Raw genomic sequence first — 12,266 nt, forward strand, 5'->3', positions numbered from 1 at the left:
ATCTTTTCCCGGACTATCAGTGCGAGCCCTCACTATTCCGCCATCTTGGCTCTGCCTGTTTGTTTTTTTGACAGGCAGAGTTAGACAGTGAGAATGGCTGCTCCAAAGCCAGGAGCCAAGTGCATCTCCCGGTCTCCTATGCGGGTGCAGGGCCCAAGGACATGGGCCATCCTCCACTGCACTCCCGAGCCACAGCAGACAGCTGGACAAAATCCGGCACCCTGACCGGGACTAGAACACAGGGTGCCAGCGCCACAGGCTGAGGATTAGCCTATTGAGTCATGGCGCCAGCCTTGGCTGTTCCACTTCTGATCCAGTTCTCTACTTTGTGCTGGGAAATCAGTAGAGTATGGCCCAAGTTCTAGGGCCCGTGCACTTGTGTGGGAGACCCAGAAAAATCTCCTGGCTCTTGGCTTGGGATTGGCACAGCTCCAGCCATTGTGGCCAATTGAGAAGTGAACCATCAGATGGAAGACCTTTCTCTCTCTCTCTCTACCTCTCATCACTCTGTATAACTCTGACTTTTAAATAAATAAATATTTTTAAAAGTTAAAAAAAAACTAGGAAAAAGTTACCTAGTGATAAGAAAACAAATTACTGAATATTATTTTTTGTGGGTGAATTTCTTGAATAGTGTGGTTCCTAATAGTTTCTTGGAGGCTGAATGGAATTCATGGGCAGGAATAGGAATGTGTAGGGAACAGAATCTGTAGCAGTTAGGTTTTTTTTTTAGGATTTATTACTTTATTTTCAAGGGGTCAGAGTTGCAAAAATAAAAGATGGGGAGAATGAATCTGAGAATCTTACATCTGGTGGTTCACTCCCCTAAGAGTCACAATGGCCAAGGTTAAGCAATATTAAAGCCAGGAGGCAAGAGATTCATCTGGGTCTCCCACCCAATGCAATGGCCCATCTCCCAATGCTTTTCCTGGCACATTTTCAAAGGCTTGGATTGTAAGTTGAGTTGCTAGGACTGAAAGTTCCATCCATATGAGATGCCAGCCTTGCGGATGGTAGCTAAACCTGTTATTTCTCACTGCCAGCTCCCATGGCAAGTCCTTAAAGAGCTCTCCATGCAATTCTCCCAGCCTGTCTATAGATTCATGTTGCATTGCTGCCTTTCCAAAATAATATCTTAAGGTAAATCATTCCTTTCTTCATTATTACTTTATGCTATTGAAAGTGTTTTCTGTAGTTGAATTTGTTTTGTTTTGTTTTATTATTTATTTGACAGATAGAGTTAGACAGTGAGAGAGAGAGAGAGAGAAAGGTCTTCCTTCCCTTGGTTCACTCCCCAAATGGCTGCCACGGCTGACACTGCGCCCATCTGAAACCAGGGTCCAGGTACTTCCTCCTGGTCTCCCATGCAGGTGCAGGGGCCAAAGCACTTGGGCAACCCTCCACTGCCCTCCTGGGCAGGAGCAGAGGCTGGACTGGAAGAGGAGCAACTGGGATTAGAACCCAGTGCCCATATGGGATGCCAGTGCTGCAGGTGGAAGATTAACCAAGTGAGCCTCAGTGCTGCCCCTGTACTTGAATTTTTTATGCAATAAAGTAAATTATGTATTTGGCAGGTAGAAAGACACAAAGTGAGTGAAGTAAGCTAAGAAAGACAACAGTGGGGACAGAATTGTGGTATAATGGGTTATACCACTGCCTACAATGTGGACACTCATATTTAGGCTGGTTCAAGTTCTTTCTGCTTTGCTTCTAAACCAGTTCCTAGCTAACATAATTCTACTTTCTTCTCAGTATTACACATCCAAGTATTACATACACTCTCCCATTCACAACATCTTGTGGTTCTTTACAGATTTGACCCTCTTGGATATGACATTCCTGCTTCCTTCCCAGGGTAGCCTCTCCTACAGGTTTCAGAACATAGTTGCTATTCCCCATTGAATACTTATTTGTAGCTATCCAATGTGAATTTATGCTGAACATGTCTAAAATGAAAGCCTCGTTATTCATTTCTCCATTTACTTGTATAAGGTATTACTATGAGCTAGCCTTGGCCAAAACATCAAAATGGTTTTTTTTCTAAACCCCTCCCACTTTCTCATTTTTAAAGTCATCTGGTTTAAAATCCTAGTACTTTTGCTTTTTTGTTTTGAAATATTTATTTTATATCTGAATATACTCTCTAAAAATGGAAGTAATCATATATATATATCCTTGTATTCTTAGAATTGTTTTTGAATTACAGTAAATCTATTCTCTTGATATTTGTAAAATAGAATATAAATAATAACTACTGCTTTCAGTTTAAAAATTGAGAATTGTTAATTCGGCAAACATCTTGAAGAATGTATTAGCTCAGTGCTGAGCTTTTATCTCTCCTCAGATGGGATGAAAGGCTTAGGCGTCAGTAGGGGAATGCAGTCAGTAGTTAGGACATGCAAGTGAACCGGACTCAAAATCATGTACATAAATAAAGGAGACATAGAACATGAACAATTTCCTGGTTACTAAGATGGTGAGTGTTTGTCACTAGCTTAAGTTGCCATTTTGAATACCCACATACCCTATCAGACTGCTTGAGTTTGAGTCTCACTCCTCTCCTTTTTCTCCATTTCCTCTGATTATGTGTCCTGGGAGGCAGTAGTTGATGGCTAAAATATTTGAATCCCTACCTCCCAAATGGGTGTCCAGATTAAATTTCAGTATCCTGGTATAGTTTTTGATGAAGTGATTTTTTGGGGAATTAATTGGAAAATGAAATATTCCCACTCTCCCTCATCTCTCTCTCCATTTGAATCAAAATGAAAACAAATCAATAAAATTTTAGAAAATATACCTCTGTCATCACCTGAATTCCATATAGATTGTGTGTGTTTATGCCCTGAATCTGCTCCTAATTCCAGCTTCCTGCTAATACATATGTTAGGAGACTGCAGGTGAGTCTCTGTCATCACCCGAAGATACCCAGCCTGGCAGAGCCTTCATTGTTTAGGTGTTTGTGGAGTAAAGAATATTATGGGCTATGCTGATCAAGTCACCGTTTCCCATAGTGTCCATTTCACTTCAACAGGTTTCCTTTTTGGTGTTCAGTCAGTTGTCACCGATCAGGGAGAACATATGGTATTTGTCCCTTTGGGACTGGCTTACTTCACTCAGCATGATGTGTTCCAGATTCCTCCATTTTGTTGCAAATGACTGGATTTCGTTGTTTCTTACTGCGGTATAGTATTCCAAAGAGTACATATCCCATAATTTCTTTATCCAGTCTACTGTTGATGGGCATTTAGGTTGGTTCCAGGTCTTAGCTATTGTGAATTGAGCTGCAATAAACATTAGGGTGCAGACTGCTTTTTTGTTTGCCAATTTAAATTTCTTTGGGTAAATTCCAAGGAGTGGGATGGCTGGGTCGAACGGTAGGGTTATATTCAGGTTTCTGAGGAATCTCCAGACTGACTTCCATAGTGGCTTGACCAGTTTGCATTCCCACCAACAGTGGGTTAGTGTCCCTTTTTCCCCACATCCTCGCCAGCATCTGTTGTTGGTAGATTTCTGAATGTGAGCCATTCTAACCGGGGTGAGGTGAAACCTCATTGTGCTTTTGATTTGCATTTCCCTGATTGCTAATGACCTTGAACATTTTTTCATGTGTCTGTTGGCCATTTGGATTTCCTCTTTTGAAAAATGTCTATTGAGGTCCTTGGCCCATCTCTTAAGTGGGTTGTTGGTTTTGTTTTTGTGGAGTTTCTTGATCTCTTTGTAGATTCTGGTTAGTAACCCTTTATCTGTTGCATAGTTTTCAAATATTTTTTCCCATTCTGTTGGTTGTCTCTTCACTCTCCTGACTGTTTCTTTTGCAGTACAGAAACTTCTCAATTTGATGCAATCCCAATAGTTGATTTTGGCTTTGACTGCCTGTGCCTTCGGGTCTTTTCCAGAAATTCTTTGCCTGTGCCAATATCTTGAAGGGTTTCTCCAATGTTCTCTAGTAACTTGATGGTGTCAGGTCATAGATTTAGGTCTTTAATCCATGTTGAGTGGATTTTTGTGTAAGGTGTAAGGTAGGGGTCTTGCTTCATGATTCTGCATGTGGAAATCCAGTTTTCCCAGCACCATTTATTGAATAGACTGTCCTTGCTCCAGGAATTAGTTTTAGATCCTTGATCAAATATAAGTTGGCTGTAGATGTTTGGGTTGATTTCTGGTGTTTCAATTCTGTTCCATTGGTCTATCCATCTGTTTCTGTACCAGTACCATGCTGTTTTGATTACAACTGCCCTGTAGTATGTCCCGAAATCTGGTATTGTGATGCCTCTGGCTTTATCCCTCTTAGTAGTTTTTTTGCCTGTTCTACTTAATATGACTGGTTTAATTCTGTAATTAATACACAGCTATTCTTAAGTGTTGAAAATTAACTGAAATGTGATCCCTGTTAAACATAAGAGTGGGAATAAGAGAGGGAAGAGATGTATAATTTGGGACATGCTCAAGCTGACTTGCCCCAAATGGTAGAGTTAGAAACATACCAGGGGATTCCAATTCAATCCCATCAAGGTGGCATGTACCAATGCCATCTCACTATTCCAAGTGATCAATTTCAGTTCACAATAGATCATAATGAGAGGACTAAGAGTCAAAGGGAGCACATAAACAAGTCTAGTACCTGCTAACACTAACCGATAGAATAAATAAAGGGGAGAGTGATCCAACATGGGAAGTGAGATACTCAGCAGACTCATAGAATGGCAGATGTCCTAAATAGCACTCTGGCCTCAGAATCAGCCCTAAAGGCATTAAAAAAAGAATATTATGGGATTTCTATGCTTCTGTGTCTATTTCTCTCTCTCTCTCCTTCTCTCTTTCTCTTTATCTCTCCTTCCCTCTTTCTATGTCTCCCTCGCCCTCTCTCTCTCTCTCTATCTCTCTCTCTCTGCATGTGTGTGTTTGAAATAAAAGTAAATGAATAAGGATACACTTTAAGATATGCCTTGTACATTTTGCATACACACATGTGTATATATGATTCTTTCTGATATTTTATATAATGCAAAATTGTGTATTTCTAATGTCTCCTGATAAAATAGCTTGTCATGTTTTCAAGTACTGTTAAATGTTATACCATCAAGTATTTCTGATTGAATTAACCTGAAAACTGCACTCACACTCAATTTGGAGGGAATGATTATCTGTCACCTCAACAAAAGAGTTCCATTTAAATTTCCAAAATACAAAAACTACTCTTGGTCATGTTGCCTGTAGATTTCTAAGCATGAAATGCACATTTGTTCTGTTTTTTAGTTCATCATGGCAACTATGTCTAAACTCTTGTTTGCATTGCATAACATAAAAAATTTGGGAAGCAAGAAGGCAAAAAAACAAAAAACAAAAAAAAACGACCCATGAAAAATTTAGGAAATTGCGGCCACTCAATAAACCAAAAGTCGGCTGAGGCACCAAAAAGAGTGACAGAAACCAGAATTGGAGCAAGCCAACAAATGTGCCCTGATTGAAAAAGATCATTCCTACCATGCCCTAACTCCATATTGCAGCCCCAATACCAAAGCTCACATGGGAAAATCCATTACAAACCATGATAAATAAGAAAAATGTGAAAAACATGAAAGAAATCCAAGAGTCCTTAGTGATATTGGCCTTGATTAGGCACAAGTTAACCGGCTGTTTCTGGATTCATCCACCCCTACAAGCTGACTGGCTGTGGAATTCTGATTGAATTAACATGAAAACCAAACTCACACTTGATTTGGAGGGAAGCAATATCTGTAACCTCAGTAGAAGGGTTCCATTGCATTTTACAAAACACAAAAACTCCTCTTGGTCGTCTTGACTGTAAATTTCTAAGCATGAAATGGCAATTTATTGTGTTTTTTATTTCCTAATGGATACTCTGTCTAAACTCTTGTTTGTATTGCGTCAGCATTCAAAATTTGGGAAAGAAGAAGGAAAAAAAAAACTCAGACCCAGAAACAGATTAGGAAATTGCCACTCAAGAAACCAAAAATCGGCTGAGGCAACCAAAACCATGACAGAATCCCAAAAGAGGAGAAAGACAACTATTGTGCACTGATTGAAAAAGAACAATCCTCTCATGCCCTGAACTCCATATTCCAGCCTCAAAACCAAAGCTCACATCAGCAAATTCATTACAAACCATGATAAATAACAAAAATATGAAAAAAGCCAAAGAAATCCAAGAGTCCTTAGTGATACTGGGCTTCATTTAGTCACAACGAAACTGGCTGTTCCCGCACTCACACTCGATTTTGAGGGAATTAATATCTGTCCCCTCAGCAAAGCGTTCCATTTCATTTTCCAAAACACAAAAACTCCTGTTTGTCCTGTTGCCTTTAGATTTCTAAGCCTGAAACGCCAATTCGTTGTGTTTTTATTTCATAATTGTAACTCTGTCTATTCCTGTTTCTATTGTGTCAGAATACAAAAATTGGGAAGGAAGAAGGCAAAACAAACTCAGACCCAGAAGCACTTTAGGAAATTGCTGCTCAAGAAACAAAAAATCGGCTGAGGCACCCAAATCCATGACAGAAAGCCAGAAAAGGAGCAAGCCAACTATTGTGCCCTGATTGAAAAAGAACAAACCTCCCATGCCCTGAACTAATTCTTCCAGCCTCACAACCAAGGCTCACATTAGAAAATTCATTACAAACCATGATAAATAAGAAAACTAAGAAAAAAGCAAAAGAAATCCAAGAGTCCTTAGTGATACTGGGCTTGATTAGACACAAGGAAACCGGCTGTTCCCGATTCATCCACCCCTCCCAGCTGACTGGCTTTGGAATTCTGATTTAATTAACCTGAAAACCGCACTCACACTCGATTTGGAGGGAATTAATATCTGTCCCCTCAGCAAAAAGGTTCCATTTCATTATCCAAAACTCCTCTTGGTCATGTTACCTGTAGATTTCTAAGCATGAAATGCCAATTTTTGTGTTTTTTATTTCATAAAGGATACTCTGTCTAAACTCTTGTTTGTATTTCGTTGGAATACAAAAATTGGGAAGGAAGAAGGCAAAACAAACTCAGACCCAGAAACAATTTAGGAAATTGACGCTCAAGAAACCAAAAATTGGCTGAGGCACCCAAAACTAGAACAGAAATGCCCTGCTTGAAAAGACCATTCTTCCCTGTCCCTGAACTCCATATTCCAGCCTCAAATCCAAAGCTCACATCAGAAAATACATAACAAAATATGATAAATAAGAAAAATATAAAAAAACCAAACAAATGCAAGAGTCCTTAGTGATGTTGGGCTTGATTTAGTCACAAGGAAACTGCGGATTCTGGATTCATCCACCCCTCCCAGCTGAATGGCTGTGAAATTCTGTTTTAATTAACCTGAATATTGCACTCACACTTGACTTGGAGTTAATTAATATCTGACCCCTCAGCAAAAGGGTTGCATTCTATTTTCAAAAAACATAAAAACTCCTCTTGGTCTTGTTTCCTGTGGATTACTAAACATGAAACACCAATTTGTTTTTTTTTTTTTATTTCATAAAGGATACTCTGTCTAAAATCTTGTTTGTATTGCATCACAATACAGACTTTGGGAAGGCAGAAGGCAAAACAAACTCAGACCCAGAAACAATTTAGGAAATTGCTACTCAAGAAACCAAAAATCGGCTGAGGCACTCAAAACCATGACAGAAACCAGAATTGGAGCAAGCTAACAGTTGTGCCCTGATTGAAAATGAGCAAACCTCCCATGCCCTGAACTAATTCTTCCAGCCTCAAAACCAAAGCTCACATTAGAAAATTCATTACAAACCATGATAAATAAGAAAAATGCGAAAAAAGCCGAAGAAATCCAAGAGTCCTTAGTGATATTGGGCTTGATTAGGCACAAGGAAACCGGCTGTTCCCAGATTCACCCACCCCTCCCAGCTGATGGGCTGTGGAATTCTTATTGAATTAACCTGAAAAATGCACTCACACTCGATTTGGAGGGAATTAATACCTTTGCCCTCAGTAACAGAGTTCCATTTCTTTTTCCAAAGCACAAAAACTCCTCTTGCTCATGTTGCCTGTAGATTTCTAAGCATGAAATGCCAATTTTGTGTTTTTTTTTTATATCCTAATGGATAGCTGTCTAAACTCTTGTTTGTATTCATTGGAATACAAAAATTGGGAAGGCAGAAGGCAAAACAAACTGAGACCCAGACGCAATTTAAGAAATACCCGCTCAAGAAACAAAAAATTGGCTGAGGCACCCAGAACCATGGCAGAAATGCCCTGATTGAAAAGAACATTCCTCCCCTTCCCTGAACTCGATATTCCAGCCTCAAATCCAAAGTTCATATTAGAAAATTCATTACTACCTATGATAAATAAGAAAAACATGAAAATTCCAAAGAAATCCAAGAAACCTTAGTGATATTGGGCTTGATTTAGTCACAAGCACACTGGCTGTTCCCAGATTCATCGACTGCCTGTGGAATTCTGATTAAATTAACCTGAAAACTGCACTCACACTCAATTTGGAGGGTTCCATTTTATTTTCCAAAACACAAGTACTCCTCTTGGTCATGTTGCCTATAGATTTCTAAGCATGAAACGCCAATTTGTTGTGTTTTTTTATTTCATAAAGGATACTCTGTCTAAAATCTTGTTTGTATTGCATCAGAATACAAACTTTGGGAAGGCAGAAGGCAAAACAAACTCAGACCCAGAAACAATTTGGAAATTGCCGCTCAAAAAACCAAAAATCGGCTGAGGCACCCAAAACCATGACAGAAAGCCAGAATTGGAGCAAGCTAACAGTTGTGCCCTGATTGAAAAAGAACAAACCTCCAATACCCTGAACTAATTCTTCCAGACTCAAAACCAAAGCTCACATTAGAAAATTCATTGCAAACCATGATAAAAAGAAAAATATGAAAAAAAAACAAAGAAATCCAAGAGTCCTTAGTGATATTGGGCTTGATTTAGTTACAAAGAAACTGGCTGTTTCCAGATTCATCTACCTCTCCCAGATGACTGGCTGTGGGATTCTGATTGAATCAACCTGAAATTTGCACTCACACTCGATTTGGAGGGAATTAATATCTGTCCCCTCAGCTAAAGAATTCCATTTCATTTTCCAAAACAGATCTTTAAGCATGAAATGCAAATTCATTGTGTTTTTATTTCGTAATGGCATTCTGTCTAAACTCTTGTTTGTATTGCATCAGAATACAAAATTTGGGAAGGAAAAAGGCAAAAAAAAAACTCAGACCCAGAAGCAATATATGAAATTGCCGCTCAAGAAACCAAAAATCGGCTGAGGCACTCAAAACTATGACAGAATCCCAAAAGAGGAGAAAGACAACTATTGTGCACTGATTGAAAAAGAACAATCCTCTCATGCCCTGAACTCCATATTCCAGCCTCAAAACCAAAGCTCACATCAGCAAATTCATTACAAACCATGATAAATAACAAAAATATGAAAAAAGCCAAAGAAATCCAAGAGTCCTTAGTGATACTGGGCTTCATTTAGTCACAACAAAACTGGCTGTTCCCGCACTCACACTCGATTTTGAGGGAATTAATATCTGTCCCCTCAGCAAAGTGTTCCATTTCATTTTCCAAAACACAAAAACTCCTGTTTGTCCTGTTGCCTTTAGATTTCTAAGCCTGAAACGCCAATTCGTTGTGTTTTTATTTCATAATTGTAACTCTGTCTATTCCTGTTTCTATTGTGTCAGAATACAAAAATTGGGAAGGAAAAAGGCAAAACAAACTCAGACCCAGAAGCACTTTAGGAAATTGCTGCTCAAGAAACAAAAAATCGGCTGAGGCACCCAAATCCATGACAGAAAGCCAGAAAAGGAGCAAGCCAACTATTGTGCCCTGATTGAAAAAGAACAAACCTCCCATGCCCTGAACTAATTCTTCCAGCCTCACAACCAAGGCTCACATTAGAAAATTCATTACAAACCATGATAAATAAAAAAAAAATATGAAAAAAGCAAAAGAAATCCAAGAGTCCTTAGTGATACTGGGCTTGATTAGACACAAGGAAACCGGCTGTTCCCGATTCATCCACCCCTCCCAGCTGACTGGCTGTGGAATTCTGATTGAATTAACCTGAAAAATGCACTCACTCTCGATTTGGAGGGAATTAATATCTGTCCCCTCAGCAAAAGTGTTCCATTTAATTTTCCAAAACACAAGTACTCCTCTTGGTCATGTTACCTGTAGATTTCTAAGCATGAGACACCAATTTGTTGCGTTTCTTATTTCATAAAGGATACTCTGTCTAAAATCTTGTTTGTATTGCATCAGAATACAAACTTTGGGAAGGCAGAAGGCAAAAGAAACTCAGACCCAGAAACAATTTAGGAAATTGCCGCTCAAGAAACCAAAAATCGGCTGAGGCACCCAAAACCATGACAGAAAGCCAGAATTGGAGCAAGCCAACAGTTGTGCCGTGATTGAAAAAGAACAAACCTCCAATACCCTGAACTAATTCTTCCAGCCTCAAAACCAAAGCTCACATTAGAAAATTCATTGCAAACCATGATAAATAAGAAAAATATGAAAAAAAAAACAAAGAAATCCAAGAGTCCTTATTGATATTGGCCTTGATTAGGCACAAGGAAACTGGCTGTTCCAAGATTCCTATACCCCTCCCAGCTGACTGGCTGTGGAAATCTGATTTAATTAACCTGAAAACTGCTCTCACACTGGATTTGGAGGGAATGAATATCTGTGCCCTCAGTAACAGGGTTCCATTTAATTTTCCAAAGCATAAAAACTCCTCTTGGTAGTGTTGCCTGTAGATTTCTAAGCATGAGACACCAATTTGTTGTTTTTGCATATCCTAATGGATACTCTGTCTAAACACTTGTTTGTATTGCATCTGAATACAAATTCTGGGAAGGAAGAAGTCAAAACAAACTCAGACCCAGAAACACTTTAGGAAATTACCGCTCAAGAAAGCAAAAATCAAATGAGGCACCCAAAACCATGACAGAAATGGCCTGCTTGAAAAGACCATTCCTCTCGTGCCTTGAACTGCATATTCCAGCCTCAAATCCAAAGCTCACATCAGAAAATTCATTACAAACCATGATAAATAAGAAAAATATGTAAAAACCCAAGAAATCCAAGAGTTCTTAGTGACATTGGGCTTGATTTAGTCACAAGGAAACTGGCTGTTTCCAGATTCATCCACCCCTCCCAGCTGACTGGCTGTGGAATTCTGATTGAATTAAACTGAAATTTGCACTCACAGTCGATTTGGAGGAAATTAATATCTGTCCGCTCAGTAACAGGGTTCCATTTCATTTTCCAAAGCACAAACTCCTCTTGGTCGTGTTGCCTGTAGATTTCTAAGCATGGAACGCCAATTCGTTGTGTTTTTTTTTTTTTCATAATGGCAACTCTGTCTAAACTCTTGTTTGTATTGCATCAGAATACAAATTTTGGGAAGAAGGCAAAACAAACTCAGTCCCAGAAGCAATTTAGGAAATTGCCACTCAAGAAACCAAAAATCGGCTGAGGCACCCAAAACCATGACAGAAAGCCAGAATTGGAGGAAGCCAACAGTTGTACCCTGATTGAAAAAGACCAAACCTCCCATGCCCTGAACTAAATTTTCCAGCCTCAAAACCAAAGCTCACATTAGGAAATTCATTACAAACCATGATAAATTAAAAAAATGTGAAAAACGCCCAAGAAATCCAAAAGTCCTTAGTGAGATTTGCCTTGATTTGGCACAAAGAAACTGGCTGTTCCTGATTCATCCACCCCTCCCAGCAGACTGGCTGTGGAATTCTAATTGAATTAACCTGAAAATTGCACTCACACTCGATTTGGAGGGAATTAATATCTGTCCGCTCAGCAAAAGGTTTCCATTTCATTTTCCAACACACAAAAACTCCTCTTGGTCGTGTTGCCTCTAGAATTCTAAGCATGAAACACCAATTCGTTGTGTTTTTATTTCATAATGGCAACTCTGTCTACACTCTTGTTTGTATTGCATCAGAATACAAATTTTGGGAAGGAAGAAGGCAAAACAAACTCAGACCAAGAAGCAGTTAAGGAACTTGCCGCTCAAGAAAGCAAAAATCAGCTAAGGCACCCAAAACCATGACAGAAAGCCAGAATTGGAGCAAGCCAAAAGTTGTGCCCTGATTGAAAAAGACCATACCTCTCGTGGCCTGAACTCCATATTCCAGCATCAAATCCAAAGCTCACATTAGAAAATTCATTACAAAGCATGATAAATAAGTAAAATTTGAAAAAAGCCAGAGATATCCAGGAGTCCTTAGTGATATTGGACTTGA

The sequence above is a fragment of the Oryctolagus cuniculus genome, chromosome X (assembly GCF_051225735.1).
Source record: "Oryctolagus cuniculus isolate XC-2025 breed Fujian yellow rabbit chromosome X, ASM5122573v1, whole genome shotgun sequence".
Lineage (NCBI taxonomy): Eukaryota > Metazoa > Chordata > Mammalia > Lagomorpha > Leporidae > Oryctolagus > Oryctolagus cuniculus.